Source organism: Lissotriton vulgaris, chromosome 5 (assembly GCF_964263255.1).
Source record: "Lissotriton vulgaris chromosome 5, aLisVul1.2, whole genome shotgun sequence".
NCBI lineage: Eukaryota > Metazoa > Chordata > Amphibia > Caudata > Salamandridae > Lissotriton > Lissotriton vulgaris.
The window spans coordinates 1,913,752,932-1,913,773,197 of record NC_141693.1 but is presented as its reverse complement, the minus strand read 5'-3'; the positions used below and the strand labels follow the sequence as shown (position 1 = coordinate 1,913,773,197).

Here is a 20,266-nt window from a genome sequence, read left to right as displayed (position 1 = left end):
TGTTATGTGAGTTCCGGTAACCAATCTCTATTATTTGTTCCTTTGTTAATATCAATTTACAGTTGTTTTAATCTAACGTCTGATTTACCCAAGATTTAATGATAACACACAAAGTTATCCACTTATACTGGGATTACATTTTTTACATCATTATAATTTTGTGAATTCCCTGACAGGTAACATCAAAAGTCAGATTTGAAAACAAAAGCGGCAGCATTGCATTTGGTACCGCATAGACAAAGATAAAAATTCAGATACTATTAAAGAGGCATCAAACGTTAATCCAGATAATTGAGCAATTCTGAAAGCAAGGACGTGACTTAGTTAACTCCTGGCTGAAAAACTATGATTAAACAGAGCACAAGGCCACAAGTGCCCAGTGAGTTTAGGTAACACCAGCACATAACTCATTTGAAACCCCCACACTGCACCTCTACAACCCTCTAACCCCTGGCTTCATAAATGCTGCAGCATTACCCAGTACATTGAGATTACTCGCATTCACCAGGCTTGATGTAGCTGCTCTCTAAATGTAAGAAAAGAATGGAGGGTATATGAAATTAGATGAAGAAAACAGAATACATGAAAATACTTCATATCCTTTATCAAACTTACCCAGCTCTGCTGGAAATGTTTCTGTTTGAATAAAACAAAATGGTAGATTAGATCCCAAATTATCGTATAGCTTTTTCAATATATCTTATACCTTTCGAGGTAAAGTTGTTATAATTTAGTCTTTTAAATGTTCAATCTACCAGTCTCACTAAAGTGAGCACTGTTAATTGTTTAGGCAGTAGGTGATCCCATTAAGTCAATCAAAGATGCCCCTCCAGGGTACAGCTATTTTGTAAAAAATCTCCAGATGGTACTTCTGTCAAAATCATTTGATATTTTCAAAGCCCACCGAATTGGTTTTAAAAAAGGAAACCACCATTTCTTTTATTAGCCCCATGCTACTGCGGAGTCATTAACATGTGGCGGTGCAGGAGGTGAACAAGGTGTTTACTTCGTCTATTGTTTGTGGGCTGCTGTCCACTTTAAAGTGCAGGCCGCACCAGTGTGGCTAGCTGTACCACACAAAAGCACATTATTACTGTGCATTTCTGTTTTTTATTTCTCTTACATCAAGCTACTATTTATAGCTATTTCTGTGTTCTGACTACCTTATTAACCCCCGGTATAATGGCCACCTCAAGCATGTTGATTCAATAAACAAACTGGTTCATTTGACAAAAATTGTGGGTTTGAGTAAAACTTCTCTGCCAGATAACATTGTTAACACTATTGGGGTTATTGAAAAAGTAATAAAAAGTGACTGGCAACACAAACACTATCCAAATTTAGATTTCATTAAGAGGGAAAGTGTTGTGTTCAAAGACTACTAAAACAGTACTGTTGGCAAAAAGGGGACATTGTTGACCTCCAGCTAAACGACTCTGGGAAAACAACAAAACCTTAAAGCTAAAGAACGATGATGGAGCAGAGTCTTCAATAAGTTTAAATAAGAAATTTGCATAACTGGTACAAACACTACATGAAATCTCTAGAACAGAAGAGACTACAGTGTCTGAACAGAGGAGGTGTGACTGAAAAAGCACTCGGTTGGCTTAAATCGTTTCTGACAGGCAGAAGCTTTCAGGTTCAACGGGGCTCATTTCAGTCTGAGGAGAGGGTATTGACCCAGGGGGTGCCACAGGGCTCTGCTTTAAGTCCTACCCTTTTTAACTTATATATGGCCCCCCTGGCTGAGTTAGTTCAATCGTTCGGTGTAGAGATTTCTCCTACGCCGACGATACACAGCTCTTACTCACCCTCACCCAAACACCGGCTGCTGGAACCAATAACTTCAGAGCTTGTATGCAAGCATTGGCCACTTGGATGGATACGCACTGCCTAAAATTGAACGGATCCAAGACAGAAGTCTTGGTGGTTGGTGGTGATCAACGGCTTTGGACATGTGACTGGTGGCCAAGCTGTTTAGGCGATATGCCTACACCATGTCCTGAAGCTAAAAACTTAGGGACATGGATGGATCCCACACTCTTATGAGACACACATCAACCGTTTAGTAGGCAAGTGCTTTGGAGTCCTAAAGACTCTCAATAAAACCCTGGATCTCCTTCCTTTGGAGGCTCGGCGCACTATGACCCAGGCACTGATTACGTCACGCCTCGACTATGGGAATGTCCTTTTCCTGGGAGCTTCTAGTAAAAGCATAGGACGACTCCAGATATTGCAAAATGCTGCAGCCCGCCTAGTGCTTAGACTCCCACGAAGAGCCAACTCTAGAACCACCCTGGACACCCTCCACTGGCTCCCAGTGAAAAAAAGAATAATGTACAAAGCCCTCCTTATATGTCATCGGATCCTCTGGCATAAAGCTCCCGGCTATCTGACAGGTCTGGTTACCTGGTATGAACCACGCAGATCGCTTAGATCGGGCGGTATGGGCACGCTTGTGACCCACCGCTATAGGAGAGAAAAAATGGGAGGTCGGTCCTTCAGAGTGGCGGCTGCCATTGCATGGAACAAACTTCCCATCAATCTCCGCCTGGAGCCTTCAGAAACCATTTTCCGACGCCAACTTAAAACTCATCTGTTCTCCTTATAGCTTACTTTAATGCCCTTTGCCTCGCACTGTCCTCTCCCCTAATGAGTTTATCCTCTCTCTTAGCGCGGAGACACGCCGAGATGGCGTACCTTCCATGCGCTCTATAAATGTCTTTATTATTATTATTATTATTATTATTATTACTAGAACCAATCTCTACTTGTCCTCTTTACCAAGTCCCTATCCCTTCTTAGAGGAAAATAAAATGTTCAATGAAACAGGATGGCTCGGAGGCGGGGCAAGATGGCGGCCGTGCTCTCGGCCGAGTGAGGCGGCATTCTGCTCTACTGGACTGTAGTGGACCCCTGAAATGATTGCTTTGCCCGGCTTTTGCAATATTGCCTAAGAATCCTGTATCATTTATTTAGCGCGGAAAGTATTGACCGTGTTTATGGCATTTACCTTCCGCCTTGCCTTCGCTACACCTGGAATCCCCTGGAAGCTCTGGTGGCTCTGGCGTGGTGTGCATCGTTTCAGCCGTTGCTCATTCGGATCGGCGTATCGCAAGGTATTTTCATCTTCAAAGGCTGACAGCTGCCCTCTTGGTTATCACCTCACGCCGCTGGTTATTGAAAACAGGATGCCGCCGAAAGCACTTTCTAAAGCGGCGGCTGCCGCTCTCAAATCCCGCGGCTCAACCCGCGGTCAGCAGGAGGTGGATTCGAAGGGCTCTACCGCCGTTGTTCAGAAAACGCGTCTCGCAGGTGCAGGCGCGGACAAGCCTTCATCCGCGATTCCTGCTGTAACTGCTTCCCCGCTGATCACCACCAAGGAACAGACGCTGCCTGCAATGTTTGACAGGCTTGGAGTTAAGGGGAAAGCTTCTGCTATAAATCCCGGTCCTCCTGATATAGTGCAAGAACAAGAATTAAAAATGACCGGAGACCCGGCTGGAAAGGAGGGGGTGAGTCTTTCTCTAAAAGTACCTGTAACAGCACCCAATATTGTATTGTCTAATGCTGGAGGCTCCCCCCCCCATATCGACCCTTTTGAAATCCCTGAAGCAACCCATTACAACAGTTTGTTAAAAGAAGCAGTCGTGATTCCAGGTTCAGCTCCAGACATATCTGCTGCTATATCCTTTCCCTCAGTGCATGTTGGGTAATGAAGTCCAATCATCCAATAGCCTTATATCTGCTTCTCTGGAGTTGCCAACAGAACATTCCCATGATACTAGGGGGTCTGTGCTTAGCGAATCTACTGAGAACTTTTATTCTGTTTCTGAGCGCTCTTTATCTGAGGAGGATGACGGTGATCACCCAGAGCTCCAGTGGTCAGACTATGATAGTGACTCTGCTGATTGGCGAGAGGCCTCAAATGATTTGAACATTGCCACAGTCCGTAAAGCTCCAGGCGCTAAGGTATCAGCCCAACCTACTCAGCAAAATCTGCAGAAGGATTTATCTGGGCAACACTCTCAATTAAATATGCAGGATGTGTGTGGAGACACTAGCGAGGCCATTTCAGTTACCCCCGAAGAGGTCTCATTGGTAACGATATATCAAACCATAATGCTGCATAGAGAAGCAACTAGACAAGAAAATATGCGCACACAGGGGGCCTGCCGCAAAATGCAGAACTCTCTTCGCCGTGTCATTAAAACCTGCACTGAGACTACCACTAGGATTGCTGAAGCTGAAGAACGGATTTCAGCTCTCGAAGACGCCGCAGCCACTCAGAAAGATCTAGTTACCGAGGTCAAAGAGCAACGTAAGGACATACTATGGAAGCTCTCAGATTTGGAAAACCGGGCGAGAAGGAATAACCTCCGGGTCTTGGGGATAGAGGAAAATAAAGAAGGCGATGATGTCCGGCAGTTCATAGTGGAGCTTTTTTCCGATGCATTCCCAGAGGTCACCCAGTGGGACTGGAATCTCGAAATACAGAGAGCGCATCGTTTTCCACTTAATAAAAAAACACAATCTTCTGCCACTGTCAAAAATCCCTTTCCCCGTGCTATCCTGGTATGCTTCAATAATTTCCTTGCCCGTGAGCGTATTTTTGATCTTGCTAGACCCAATAAGAAGCGATCTGCTAAGGGCTGTCAATTCTTTGTTCGTCCGGATTTTTGCTCAGAGACGGTCACTCGCCGCTGGCATCTCCGGCAACAGATTTCTTTATTTCAGGCTAAGGGAGCCCAGGCATTTCTGCTTTTTCCAGCAAAATTAAAAGTTATTTTCAAGGGACAGACAAAGTTCTTTCTCTCTGAGATACCTGCTAAGGAATTTTTGGATTCAATATAGTTAGAGTCAGGCAATGTATTATATTGTTTGATAAATGTAGGGCAGTAATCATTTCTTCTCATATCTTTCTCTTTTTCTTTTTCTGATGACCAGAGGGGTATTTATAAAATGTTGATTCTTTTTTTTTCACTAGAGTCTTTGGGTCATCTGCTATCTTTCTGGAAAGGGGAAAACTGCTGGTTCAGTGGAGTGGAGGGATACGTTTACTCAACCATCACAAGGACCATGGTCCTGATGCCCAATATGGGGGGTGAGGGGTATGGGGGTTTTCTGGGTGGGTGGGTGGGTTACGTTGGGGTGGGTGGGTTGATTGGGGTGAGTTGTTGGGTGGTATGGTGGTGGTGGACGGAATTGACCAGACTTGAGGTTCTCGACAGTTGCTTCTGTTTTGCAAATGTATTTAATGTGATGCCAACTTTTTCATTTTTTCCTAAAAATCAGCTGGATTACAACTATGTATGTCATAAAATGTTTAATAGTTCTTCAGGGATATTTTGTCTTTTGTCCTTGATCAAATCTTATGGCTGCTCCTAGATTGACATGTGCAACTTGGAATATTTGCGGATTGAATGACCCTAAAAAACGCAGGATTTTTCATAAAATGCTGCAGGTGATGTTGGTGGATCTAATTTGCCTGCAGGAAACCCATATCCCTTGGGGTAATCGGGCTTATCTTAAATTTCTGGGCTATGATTTAGTGGCCTATACTCGACAAACCTCTACAATTAGGGGCGTTGCTATTATCTTAAAAACCGGGGTTGGGCGAGTTAAAAGGGTAAAGCAAGATAATTTCGGTAGATGGGTAATAGCAGAGCTCTTGGTTAGGGGTCGTTTGTTTTCTGTCTGTTCGGTGTATGCTTCCAATCTTGACGACCCGCAGGTTTTGAGGAATTTAAATATAGAGTTAGCTACTTGGCCCCATCCAATGTTCTTTTGTGGTGACTTTAATATCAATATCCCCAGTCACTTAGATATAACAAAACATAATGCATATGTTGGACGAAAACCTCAAGTTTACAAGGCGCTTCGGATTCTCTTAATTGAACATGGTTTGACCGATCTTTGGCATTATCATTATCCAGATCAAGAGGGCTATACTTTTTACTCAATATCCCATAACAAAATGGTCCGCATTGATTTTGTCTTTACCTCTCTTCAAACCGTAGGGTCTGTCAAGATTGAAATTAACCCAAGGACTATATCTGACCATAACCCTATTATCTTTAGTTGTCCCTGGGATCGTCCTGTTAATCAAATGAGACCATGGACTTTTGATAGGAAACTCTTATTAGATAAATCCTATCAGGAACAACTCACTCCTTGGATCGCAGAGTTTTTTGTAATTAATAGCAACACGGCCTCGGTCAGTATTGTCTGGGATACATTTAAAGCCGCATTGCGTGGCGAAACTAAGAGATTTGCCTCTCACAGTTGGAAAACAGAGCAGCAAACAGTTAAAACCAGACTTGCAGCTCTTCAACAAGCTGAATTGGATTTAAGTCTTAACATTCGTATGGGGGAAGACCTAGCAGCAAGTTTGAAACTGGTTGCTGTAGCAAAGTCAAACCTACTAGAGCCTTTTTATAAAGATATAGCAACCAAATATTTTCAATTTCGATCCTCAATGTATGAGCTGGGTGAAAATTCTGGCAAGGTTTTAGCAAAACGTTTACAACAAAGGGCTGTAGCTAATCAGATTATTAGGGTCAAAGACCAGTTTGGTATTATACAAGACACAACTAATGGTGTGGTAAACGCCTTTGCTGATTTTTATTCAACCTTATATACAGAGGAAACGAACATAACTCTTCAACAACAAACTAGCTTGCATCAATTCTTTCAATCTATGGACACCCAAAAGGTAACAGATAATCAGAACCAAATTTTGGCTGAGCCTATAAGCTGGGAGGAAGTTGTGAATGCTATGAAATCCCTTTCTAATGGCAAAGCTTCTGGGCCTGATCTTATTCATTTGGAATTTTATAAAACCGTTTCATTTATTTTCAAGCAACAAATGCTAGAAGTCTTTCGCCTCGCCCTGACTGGGTTTGTCCCTGACTCTTGGCGACAATCAACTATTGTTCTCTTTAAAAAAAAAGGCAAGGATGAATTAAATCCTGCATCATATAGGCCGATTGCGTTAATCAATACTGATAGCAAGATCTATTCTAGGATATTGGCTCTCCGCTTAATCCAAACAATTCTCCCTTTGGTTTCTATCCGCCAGCACGGGTCCATTCCCGGCCGGGATACGACGGATCACATCAGGCGTGTTGTAGCCCTTCTAGATTGGGCAAAGGTCACAAACTCTGCCCTCAAGGTGATCCTGTTGGACGCCGAAAAGGCGTTCAACAGGGTCTCCTGGGGGTATCTATGGGGTGTTTTACGCTGGAAGGGCTTCACACCAGAGTTTATCCAGGCTTTGCAAGCTATGTACATATCCCCAATTGCCAAAATCCGTATTTCGGGCAGCGAATCACATTATTTTCCTATTAGCAGGGGCACCAGACAAGGTTGCCCCTGTTCTCCGCTTCTTTTCGCCTTATTTATTGACCCCTTCTTATGTATGATAGAAAAATCGCAGACTATCACTCCTATCATTGTTCATGGAATTGAATATAAGGCATTGGCATATGCCGATGATATTATAATATTAACTGATAATGTTGCCCGATCTTTCCCTGCTTTGGAGTCTCTGGCAGCTCAATTTGGCTCAATTTCGGGCTATAAGTTAAATATTGCAAAGACCCAAATTTTACAATCTACGGCTATGCCAATTTCCCACGTTTCTACAACCACGGAGGCAACATATATGGGTATTCAAATTTCGCCTGATGTGGATCAGATCCTCGACCTGAATTTTTCTCCTATTATTGATTCTCTTCATAATAAGTTAGAACGGTTGGATAATTTACATCTTTCGTTATTTAGCCGATGTAATATCCTTAAAATGTTTGTCCTCCCTAAATTTTTATATCTTTTCAGATCTCTTCCACTTTTAATTCCTAGTTTAATTTTAACAAAAGCAGAAAGGATATGTCAACGATTTCTATGGTCATATCACAAATCAAGGAGGGCGGCTAAGTGGACTTGCCTCCCGCAGGATCGTGGGGGTTGAACAGTTCCGAACTTAACGTATTATTATTGGGCAGCTATGATCCAACATTTTGCCCTTCCTCTATTAGGTGACGCTGCTGAGCTCCCGGTACATCTATCACCATCAATATATTCAATATCATTGGGAGATACCACAAAAGGTGTACTAACTCGTATCCTTGACCCGAGCTATTTTAAAAAAACTAAATTTAAGGTATTGTGGGCATTATTCTCGATATGGCAAAAAATTTGTCGTCATTTCCATATACCTAAGATCAATTATTACACCCCATTAAATGCTTCTGGATTACTCCCAGTGATATTTCAAGAGGGGGTGGCAATCACTTGGATATCTCTTGGTTTGAAGGAGATTGGCGATTTAGCTGATCTCGGGCAAATGGCATCTTTTGTCTTTCTGCAGGAGAAATTTCATTTGCAGTCCAATCATTTTTTCAAATATTTGCAATTGAGAAGCTTTCTTGATAAAATATATCCTCAAAATTCAACAATATTTCAAAAAGTTATAATAGTTGAATGTATAAGAAAGAAAGAAAAAATTGGTAGTTTATACCAGACCTTGCTATCTCAACTTCCTGATGATTTAGATGACCAGAATAATAAGTGGGCGACTAAATTTGGAGTACCTTCTATTGATTTAAAATTTCCATTGGTTTTAGCTAGGTCTGTTTTGGTTTCAGGCACTCTGCGTTCGCAAAGTTATATGGCTATGTTTAATCTTTATTATACGCCTGCAAAGCTTGTTAGATGGGGGGTTGTTAGTGGGGGCAAAGGGTCGTTTTGTGCAAGATGTAAATTTAGTTCCGCAGATTCTGTTCATATGTTTTATAAATGTCCGGGGTTATCTTTCTTTATCAATCAAATTGAAACCTTTCTTACTCAGATAACTCAAACTTCAGTTAAAATTTCAGCGGAAATGGTAATCACTGGTTATGAATATTCCACAGCCCTTGAAAAAACAAGACATTTGCAAGCTTTTCTGTTTATCTGTATGGCTATGATTAGACTCTGTATCACATCATTCTGGATAAATTCTGAACCCCCTACTTTTTGCCATTGGAAGGCCAGGATGCTGGCATGGTATAAACTAGAGACTTCTGTACAGGCTTTCAGAGGAAGGAAAAGACGTTTAATTGCTTCTAAGAATTGGGCACCTTTTGAAAAGTGGTTGGCAAATTAATTAATAATGTTCTTTATTTATCATTGTATAATTTTTTGTTTTTTATGTATAAACTTTGTATGATTTATGTCTGTTTGGTTTAACCTGTCTCCCACCACCATGGGATAAATGGGAAAAAAATCAATAAACAAAATAAAAAATAAAAAAAAGAAACAGAATGGCTCATTGAAACTAGACTGATCACACATTAACACCTTCCCAGATCCACAAACGGATGATTTTATTTTTTTAATTGTGATATTGACCAGAACAAGACCTCACTGTGCAGCTATCTATTCTGGTAGTAGTATGTATTATATAATTTGACTCCGTTTAGCAGATATCTACATTCACTCTCATCTTGAGTGATCAGGCAAATACATTTCCACATCGGTCTACAGTTAATGTAGTCCCCTGATTAAGTTCTACAATTTCACAATACATTTTAATTCTACTCATGTTTCCACCAAAAAAAGAACTTTAAAGAACAAATTATGTACTTTCAGTAATTCCTTATCTGGCAGAGACTATCTAGCGGCAGGTTCCTTACCTTCAAATTATCCCTAGGCATCATCAGGATCTGGAAATGTTTTTATGAGCAGGACCACTGCACACCAGTAAGTGGCGCTGATCAGCTCCTCATGGTGTCATCAGATATGTGCGGTGCATATATAAGCTCCACCCCAGTGCACTGATTTCAGTTTATTTGCGACTTTCCATGACGGATGCGCGGAGAACACGGGCCACTGGTGTGGAAAACTCAGGCCTTCAAAAGGGAACTGCCCTGTCCCTAGAAATTCTATTCGCAGAGCAAGGAAGAAGGATGAGTTGGTAAGGATCTGTGGCTAGATAAAGTCTCTCCCAGATAAGGCAGTACAGAAGGAAAGTAACTTGTTCATATAGAGACGTCTAGCCGCAGATGACTTAACCTAGAATACATACCCAAGCAATATCTCCCGGAGGGGGGTCTGCAAAACAATTGAATAACAAAATGTCCTGCAGGATCAAACGTGCAAAGTGCCCGTCTGTTAGAAATGGAGTCTCTGGTTGTCAGTCAGTATGCACTGTGTACAAGCAGAAGCCCTCACTCAAGTCAGGATGAGTAAAGTACATGTCTAAGTTTACCTGTGCTCACCCTCTGGTAGCTGGGCACAGAGCAGTCAGGCTAAACTACAGAGGCAATGTGTATAGCATTTGTGTAAACATTCAGTCACATAGTGAAAACACCACAAAAGGACTCCACACCAGTGTAGAAAAAATATTGAATATTAATCTGATAAAAACAAGACCCAAACAATAAAAATCCAACATACACAAGCAAAGATATGAATTTTGCTAGAATATCTTAAAAATACAGTTCCTTGAAGTCGATAGCGCCAACAGGGTCCAACGTGGCTCTGTAACCGACCAAATCCACAGTTCAGTCCGACCTCTATGTAGTCGAGGGTTGGCTACAGAGTCAGAGAAGACCTGCAAACATTACCCTGGAAACTGAAGAGGCCTTGAGGACCTTGTGGTGAAGTACAGTAGTGAGGTGTCGCGAGGTGTCCATGGCGCAAGTTGGTCCAGAAGTCAGTGAGTCATTGAAGTCACACGAGTTACAAGTTGAACTTCGTTGGACCAAGTCTGAAACGCTGGCGTCAGCGGGGTTGTGGTGTTGTTGCAGGCGGTGCGTCGCGCTCGTCACAACTCAATGCAATGTCCGTTGCTTCGGTGCAGGCAGCGACGTGGCGTTAATGACGTCATTGTCGTCGGTAGACCCAGGGCTACGGTGTCATTGCGGGTGGTGGGTCGTGCTCTTCACGAGGGGATGACTGGTTTCAGTGCAGGCAGCGGCACCGGTTGACGATGTCGGAGCCAATGGCGCTGTCCTCTGCAAACTATGGGCTCCAGTGTTGTCGCGGTGAGTGCTTTGAGTTCCTCACGAGGCAGTGACCGTAGCTTCGGTGTAGGTAGCAGCGTCGATGACGGCATGAGTCATTGTCGGTGAGACCAGGTCTGCGGTGTCGTTGAGGTCAATGTGTCGAATGGTGACCAAGGAGGCGGTGCAGGCAGCGGCAACTCTGCCGGGAATGCTTTTCTTGAGTTTACAGCCCAGCAAACACATCATATGGCCCAGAACTGGAATTGGCACCACTTGGCAGATCAGGACTTACAGCAATGGAGTCCAGGTACTGTACTTCCAACAGAGAGCAAGCACACACAAGCCCTTGGAGAAACCTGAAAAGCAGGAGTTCAGCCAACGCCCCACCCTTTCACTGTACAAAACAGAAGCAGCAGGCCAACACAGCAAAGCAACACCGCAAAGTGGCAGTCCCTCTTGACAGCTATTCAGCTGGGGGCATAATCAAAAGCAATTAGGAACGTTGACCTGTAATAGCAAAATTGCAAACGGTCAGGCAACAGGTCGATGCCATAGGGCAATAGAGCAGATGCGGCAGGAGCATAGTGCTAAAAGTCCATCTGCGCGGAGTGCAGCCATAGGTGGGTAGCTGTTGGTGCCCAAGAAGTTACCTTGTCCAGATTGAGAGGCTTCGGCCCTCCATGTGGGTGCCGCAAACAAACAAGTAAAAAAACACTACAACCCCCTCCCCTCCCACCCCCCCCAGTGGTGGTGACCTCAGCAATGCCAATCATACATGAGGTTCCTTTATTAAACCTGAAAGAGGTGGAGTGATCGTATGGAGGATGGGCGGACCGCAGAAGGCAGGCCTTTGGAAAGAAAGCGAACCAAGAGACCCCAGCGGAATTGGAAGTTTTTGAAGTTACCCAGGAAGATGTGCGCCACTCTTTCCATGCTAAGCAGTTTCCATAGCTTTGCGTGCCATAAGGAGATCGCCGGTGCCTCCAGTTTCTTCCAGGCGGCGGCCAGAGTAAGTTTGGCAGCTTCAAGACAGAGCCACAAAATCTGTTTGTCCGCGCGTGTCTGATACTCGAGGGCTGGGTCTCGGAGACCCAACAAAACATAGGCCATAGAGTCCGCCACCGGATAACCAAGTATATCCTTGATGTGTTTGAGGATCTCCTCCCAGTACGGTCGGATAATCGGGCAATCCCACCAAATATGGCGGAAATCCCCAAGCAGACCACAGCCCCTCCAGCACCTGTCAGAGGCGGCCGGGAGTATGCGATGGAGTCTGGCCGGGTACAAGTACCAGTCCATGAGCGTCTTAAGGTGGGCCTCCCTCAGGTCTAACGAGTGATTATATGTAGCAATATCGCCCCACAGTGCCGACCATTCCTTGTCCGAGATATCCCGTCCCAGGAGCTCCTCCCATTGTCCAATGTAGCGGGGACGAGGGGACACTGCCGAGGTAAGTAGGAGCTGGTAACTAAAGGAGATGACTACTTTCATGGCAGAGGTCCGGAGTATGAAGGCCTCAAAGGGCGAAGGGGGTCTTGTAGCCGCATCGAGGACCTCAGGCGACGTGGCCCAATGGAGCAGCTGGACATGGTGAAACCGTTCCAACGGCGGGACACCATAGTCCCTCATGCAACCTCAGCTCATATCAAGAAACTACATTGGCTTCCGGTTAGGAGCCGAATTAAATTTAAGGCTCTATGCATAGCCTATAAAACTCTGAACAATGCAGGACCACAGTTTCTAAAAAGAGCTCTCCGCCCACTGGAACAACGCAGGACCCTTCGATCTTCCTCTGCCTACCTGCTGAACGTCCCTAGGACAAGAAAGGCCAGCTGGGGAGACAGATGTTTCACAACCGCCACGGCCAAATTGTGGAACACCCTACCACTTCATATTAAAACTGCCCCCACGCTCCTCAAATTCAGAAAGAGCCTTAAAACATGGCTGTTTTCATTGTCCTAAACTCCCCCGTCACACCATCAGCGAGCTCTGTAAACACTAGCGCCGAGACACCCGTAGGGGTATTTGCGCGCTTTAAAAATTGCAATAAATAAATAAATAAATAAATAAATTGTCAAAGGAGAGGGGAGCATGGCCGTGAAATAGGTGGGTCAAAGCTCTGCAACCCCCTTCCCTCCACAGCTTCAAAGGGCCCTCCTGTAGCGCCGGCAAAAAAGCCTGATTAAAGTGTCGGGGCGTGAACGGGGAAGGAAATGTGGTCCAGCGGTAATCAGCGGCCAGCGAATCCCAGACCTTCAGAGTGGTACTGGTTGGAGTACTAATGTAGGCGTTCTGGGGCCTGTCTTTCTTGGGTTTCCAGGCCAGGTCCCAAATTGATCTACCTACGACACTCCTGTCCATGTGTAACCAGTGTTTCTCTGATGTTTGTTGGGACCATTCCACCAGCACTCTTTATTGTGCTGCTCTGTAATACAGATGTAGATCAGGAAGGCCTACACACCCTTCCCCCCGGGGTCGTCGCAAAACCGTGAAGGAGAATCGCGCTCGGCCCCCCTGCCAGACAAACCGGAACATCTGAGTCTTAAGGCGTCGAAAGAAGTCCCCGTCTAGGGGAATAGGGAGCCCCTGAAAGAGGTACAGGTATTTAGGGAGGAGAACCATCTTAATGGCATGGATTCTGCCCAGCCACGATAAGTATTTGGGCTTCCACCGTTTCAAGTCCGCTCGAGTCTTTGCTAATAACGGTGGGAAGTTTGCTGAGAACAATTTCCCAATTGTGGGCGTCAGATGGACCCCAGGTAAACGATGGAGTTGGAGGCCCAGGCCAACAGAGTTAGAAGCCGCACTTGCTCCACCTCTGCAGGTGAAAGCGTAAGATTCAATACATAGGATTTGTCATAAATGACCTTGAAGCCGGCCACCTCCTGAAAATGCAACAGGACCTCCCGGACATATGGCAGAGATTGTACTGTTCTGTCAAAAAGTCAAATCAGGTTCTCCTTTCGACCCCCTAAAGCCTGAGCAATTTAGGAAAGCAGATACCACAGTACTTGAACCACTAAGAGGCATTATTAATACATCATTGACAACATCAGAAATCCCCATAAAATGGAAGCAGGCATGGGTGAATCCCATAATCAAAAAACCAAATTTAGATCCGACAAAACCTGAAAACTATAGGCCCATATCTCTGCTACCATGGCCTGCCAAGATCACTGAGTCCTATGTAAACACCATCCTTACGGCACACCTCTATGCCAATAACATCTTGGACGCCTCCCAGCATGGTTTCCGTACAGATCACCGCACGGAGACGGCACTTCTTAGTGTTACAGAACATCTCAGATCCATCAGAGATACCGGTCAAACGGCAGCGCTGATCCTGCTCGACCTCAGCGCTGCCTTTGATACGGTCTCCCACGAGGTGCTTCTGTACAGACTGGAGGCAGCAAGGGTGAGGAGCGTAGCTTTGGCCTGGTTTAAAGCATTTCTGTCAGACATATCTTTTCAGGTAGCTACCCCCCCATTTGTCTCTAAAAAGTGTAACATAATGCAGGGAGTACCTCAGGGCTCAGCGCTCAGCCCGACACTCTTTAATCTATATGTCCAACCACTAGCTGAGGTCGCCAAGAGGTGGGACCTTTCCATCGTATCATACGCTGATGATACTCAGCTGGTGGTAACATTGAGTGATAACAACGGAGCAGGAGCACTGAATTTCAAGCATGGCCTCACTGCAGTAACTGAGTGGCTGACAGCCAATTATTTACAACTTAACGCTGACAAAACAGAGGTGTTAATAGTAGGAAAAAATGCCAAAGCTTGGAGAAAGGACTGGTGGCCCGATACTCTTGGCCCCCCCCTGACCCCAAAGCAGAGGTAAAAAAACTTGGGGGTGTGGTTCGACTCAACCTTGAGTTTTGTTGGCCACACAAAAAAAGTAGCTGCCACAAGCTTTGGTATCCTACGCAAGCTACAACCTATATTAAAATTTTTCGACCCCTCTACTCGTCATCCAAGCCACAATCTTTTCCCGCTTAGACTATGCTAACTCCTTACTCCTGGGAGCCAATCAAGCGGAAAAAAAACGTCTGCAGCGTGTCCAAAATGCGGCAGCGCGGGCCCTAACAGGGCTTCCCCGGTTCGAGTCTGTAACCAAGACCTTGGTAAATCTGCACTGGTTACCGGTGGAAAAGAGAATTAATTTCAAGGCCCTGTGCTTGGCCTTTAAGATTCCAAAAAAATCCTCACCTCCCATGCTATGTCATCTCATAACGCAGTACACTCCGAATAGAGCTCTCAGATCAGAAGGACAAAATCTGGTCATGATTCCCCGTGTCAGACTCGCCCGCACTGGAGGACGTTCCTTTCAATACATGGCTGCCAAACTATGGAACGCACTACCACTGTGGATCCGAAGTATAAATGACCTTCTTGCCTTCAGAAAGGCATTAAAGACCCACCTGTTTTGCTAAGTTGACCTGATAGCCTGTCTGTATGTTGTGCTCTCTCCTGTCTAGTCCAGCACCGGGACGCCCCTTCGCTGGGGCAGCCGCCGCGCTATATAAGCAGATGTAACATAACATAACATACTGGATCCATGATAGAAAGCAGGACATCATCCGCAAATAGTGTAATTTTTTTGCTGCTCCCCGGTAAAGGGAAGGCCTTGAATCCCCTCGTGCTCCCACACCGCAATCGCCAGTGGCTCAATGCTCAAGGCAAATAGCAGGGGGGAGAGTGGGCAGCCCTGCCTGGTGCCACGGGAATGTGAGAAGAACGCGATAGGTGGCTGTTAACCGCCACCCTAGAGCGGGGGCTGCAGTAGTTCGCTTTCACCATGGAGAAGAATTTGTTCGAGAAGCCGAAGACCGCTAGAGTGTTGAACAGGAAGCCCCAGTTCATGCGGTCAAAAGCTTTTTCAGCATCAAGGCCAACGAGTACCTCCAGGATTCGGAACCTATTAGCCTTTTCTATAAGGTGGACAACCCGCCTAGTGTTGTCGTGGGTCTGACGCCCCTTAATAAACCCATATTGGTCCTGGTGTATGAGTGCTGGCATCAAATCCTGCAGCCTGCGCGCAATGATAGAGGAATATAGCTTGGCGTCGATGTTGAGAAGGGCTATCGGGCGAAATGAGGAGCAGAGGGCGGGGTCTTTCCCTGGTTTAGGCAAGATCAAAATCACGGCCTCAGCGAGTGAGCCGGTTGTGGTGCCGTAGTCAGCCACGTCATTAAAAAGGGAGACTAGAAAGTCGCACACCTCAGTGGCATACGTCTTGTAAAAAGGGCGGTGTAGCTATCCGGACCCGGCGCCTTGTGAAGTTTCAGGTCCTTAATGGCCTCAAGCACCTCGCCACCAGTAATCGGGGCCTCAAGTAGCTTGTTCCATTCCTTAGACACCTGCGGTATAGGCAGATCCCGCAAGTATTCCCGCTGGTCATCGGCATCGAAAGAATCCCCCGCATAGAGTTCCGCATAGAAGCGGCCAAAGATGGCAGCCTTAGTCTCGTCACGGTACTGCAGCTCACCCGTCGAGTCACGAACCCCTCCTACATACTCCCGTTCCCTCTTGTCCTGCAGTTGGCGAGCCAGGTGTCTCCACACTTTTTTCCCTTGGGAATACGATAGGCGTCGCAGTCTCAACAATGTAAACTCCGCCCTGTTGTTGTAGTGGGCCCTCAATTTCCCCCGAACCGCCGTCAAGGGACGAAGGGTCAGCCTCGAAGGATTACGTTTGTGGGCCTGCTCAAGAGCTGCCAGTTCTATCTCCAACTCCTCACGCTCCCGGCGTCACATCTTATTGAGGCGAGCATTAAGAGCTAGGCAAGTGCCCCTGATTGACGCCTTAAAGGCATCCCAGGTGGTGGAAATTGATGTATCGGACACCGGGTTGAGTACGAAAAAGTCCCTGATAGCCTTCCGCAACTCCTTGTTTGATGTGTCGTCCCTGACCACCGAAGCCGGGAAATACCACTTCCGTTGTCCGTCACCGGCCGGCGACCAGCGCAGACTGAGCGCGAGCAGACTATGGTCGGAAACTGTAAATGTAAATGTATTGCGATTTATATAGCGCACGTATCACCCGCAGGCATCAAGGCGCTTGCCTTGGGAACCCGTCCTGGTATTCCCCTGTGAGATAACCCCAGCAGGGTATCCACAAGGTGAAAGCCAGGCATCCCGCCGCGAGGGGCCGTAGTGGAGATTAAGCAAGCTATTGCCCAGAGTCGCAGAGTGTGAACCCATGAGATGAGTAGGCACCGGAACGAGAATTATCGAGTCTGTGGAATTTTGGAGCCCAAGACCTGCCGAGGCGGGGAATTGAACCCTGGTCCAGGACCGATCTCAGCTTCCGGGTCTGCTGCCTCTAACCACTGAGCCACACTTCTCCACACTGATAGCGGAAATATTCTAGAGTCGAGGACATCTCCCCTAAGAGCTTGACTTAGAAAGATGTGGTCCAGGCGCGAGAAGGAGTGGTGAACATGGGAGAAAAAGGTGGAATCTCGGGACAGGGGGTGTATGGAACGCCAGCTATTGAGTAAACCCATCTCCCCAACCATCTGTTGTGTTTGTGAACATGGGAGAAAATGGTGGAATCTCGGGACAGGGGGTGTATGGAACGCCAGCTATTGAGTAAACCCATCTCCCCAACCATCTGTTGTGTTTCAGCAGAGAACAAACCTGTATCGGCCCTGTGGGTACCGGAGCGATACATATCTCTACTCCACACCAAATTAAATCCCCCAACAAGAACAGGTGTCCTTCAGCAAAGTTTCCCACCCTCTGCAGCAAGCCCTGGAGAAAGCGATTCTGACCCGCATTGGGGCCATACGCCACCACGAAAGTGCTCAGCTTCCCATGGACAAGACCCTTCACCATCAACCAGCGGCCTTCCCTATCACTACGTACATCCATAGGAGGAACAATGTCCTGAACAATACCAGTAGATAGAAGTCTGTGAGATCCTCCAGGGGGCGAGGACGGGACACCATAGGGTGTGTCCCGTAGGCCACATACTGGGGTGTCTTCCCAAAAAGTACAAATTTACCCACGGTACCTGCAAATCCGCTTCCCTCCGGCGCCAAGCAACTGTCATCTCAGGGCTCAAGCCGCCCCGGAGCCAAGCTGTGAATTCACCAACGTAGCCGACGCTCAAGAAGCCACCGCTGCCCCCCTCTCCTGGAGACTGGTCGCACGATCAGGCCTTCTCCGCTCTGAGTCCCTGCCCACTCTCTGCCATGAGGAGGACCGCCGTCTTCTCCGCGATGGGGAGCCACTGCTCTCGGGGGGGGGCCGTGTCATCAATGCCCAAGAGGTCCTTCGCTACCTGAAGTGATCGGATCTGCGCCAGCCTATTTTGCCATCGGAAAATGATGCGGAAGGGGTGGCCCCAGGAGTAGGAGATGTTACGTTCCCTTAGAAAGGTGGTCACAGGGCAAAACTCACGCCTCTTTTGAAGGGTCGATGCCGCCAAGTCCTGAAACAATTGGGGGTGGTGATCCCGGAACTGCAATGATGGAGTCTCCCGCGCCTTTCGAAGAATGCCTTCCTTCAACTGTGAAAATCGTGGACGCATACCAGGATATCGGGTGGAGGGCCTCCTCCACGTCTAGGCAGACCGACCCTGTGAACCCTGTCCATCTTGATCTCATAGAGTTCTTCATCATCCAGGATCTGCAGGAAGAGTGCCAAAACATAGCCCCGTAGATCACCAGACTCCCTGTACCAGGGCACAGAGCGTATGCGGATGTTATTCCGGTGGGAACGATTCTCCAAGTCCTCCGCGTGTGCTTGAAGGTCCAGGTTCTGCTCCGTGAGCCGAATCACATCTTGTTGCAACTGGTGCACATCGTTCGCAACACTCAGGTCATGATCCTCCAGGGTGGCTACCCGCTCTCGGATACCGTCCACGTCTCGCCTCACCTCACGGAGGTCCGATGCCAGCTGAGAACGAAGTTCTGAAATGACCTCCTTAATGGAGGTGAAAAGCTCCATCATAAATGCCTTGGTGGCGGGGGCCTCATCGTCCTTCGACGTGGGCGAAGCGCTAGTCCCAGGGGACGCCGGCTGCTGGGATCCCTTGGACGGACCATCTTTACCAGGCTTCCCTCTCCGCTGCGTAGAGGCCATCACGACGCCCCCGTTCGCTCGGGTATTCAGTGCCTGGGCACCGTCCGCCACCCCCGAGGCTCCTCAAGCCGGGCGGTGTTCCGTCACCGTCCAGAGCCGGGCAGGAGCAAGATGTACCCCTCAACAGTCCTCTAGGAAGGATTGTGCTATCCAAGTGACATACGGCTCTCTGCTCCGTCCCTGCGCTCATGCGGGTCACCGCGTCACTCGAGGTGCTGGCCCACTACAACTAGGCTGGTCCGGTATGGCACCCAGATGCAACGGGGGCCGAGCTACCAGAATGCGACCAGGCAGCGGGCCCCCACCAGCAATTCAGGCCTCCCAAGGGTCCAGAGGGCGCGGTTAGCCAATGTCACTCACTCCAGCCGCCACCGGCGATAGCTTCTCGCCCGCTATGCCCTCAGCCTCAAGCAAATCAGGTCCCTCGGTGAGCAGGGTGGACCCGAGGGCCGAGTCCCCACAAATTCCTCTCAATATCAGGGGCCCCTCGCAGGGCCGCCGCCACATTCCAGATGCGCCGTTGCTCCGCCGGTGTAGTTCTGAAAATTCTGGACTTGTGCAACAAACTTTGTCGCAGCATGACGATTTTGGTGTCAAAAGACCGATAATGGCTAGTACACTATGCACAAGCATTTTCGTCATAATCGAGTAACGATTTCACCTCTAAATCGTCATTCTCGTCCTGAACCCTTGGCTTCCATTTTACGCTTGGCAGCCATTTTGTGAGTTGCCCTTCACATAGTCACATAGGCTTGTAACTACAGCTGAATTCAATATCAAAGGACACATACACCTTAATTGACTTTTCTGTGACCTGGGCAAGCTGGAACCATTGCCCCAAGCCAAACCTGTTTGGTCAGTTCCTCTCCCAGTGGCCGAACGAGATAGCATCAAAGCACAACAGGCCATAAACTGTTCCCATCGCACACACCCCCGCCCAAATCTTGCTCACACCTGTCCCTGCTCTTTTCTCTTCTTTTGCTTTATGATGAGGAGGAGCCCGGTTTTATTGAGGGTACACCGATATCTGATGAAAATGTTGGGCCTTGCCGGGTAATTGATCACAAACTAGACACACTAAATGTATACTTGTCATCATGACTCTGCTTTTTCTTTTGTAATGAAAATATGTGAACGGCTCACTGTAAATCCAAGAATGTTTGAATTTGAATTTAAAATATT

General features: G+C 46.9%; 1 pseudogene across 1 annotated transcript in view; it reads right to left on the bottom strand.

Moving 5' to 3' along the window:
• LOC147717705 (E3 ubiquitin-protein ligase TRIM39-like) overlaps positions 1–20,266 on the bottom strand; it is a 948,681-nt pseudogene that overhangs the window by 15,443 nt on the left and 912,972 nt on the right. The window contains exon 7 of the transcript XR_015296086.1: positions 616–636. The product of XR_015296086.1 is annotated as an E3 ubiquitin-protein ligase TRIM39-like (transcript). The remainder of the gene's footprint in view (positions 1–615; positions 637–20,266) is intronic.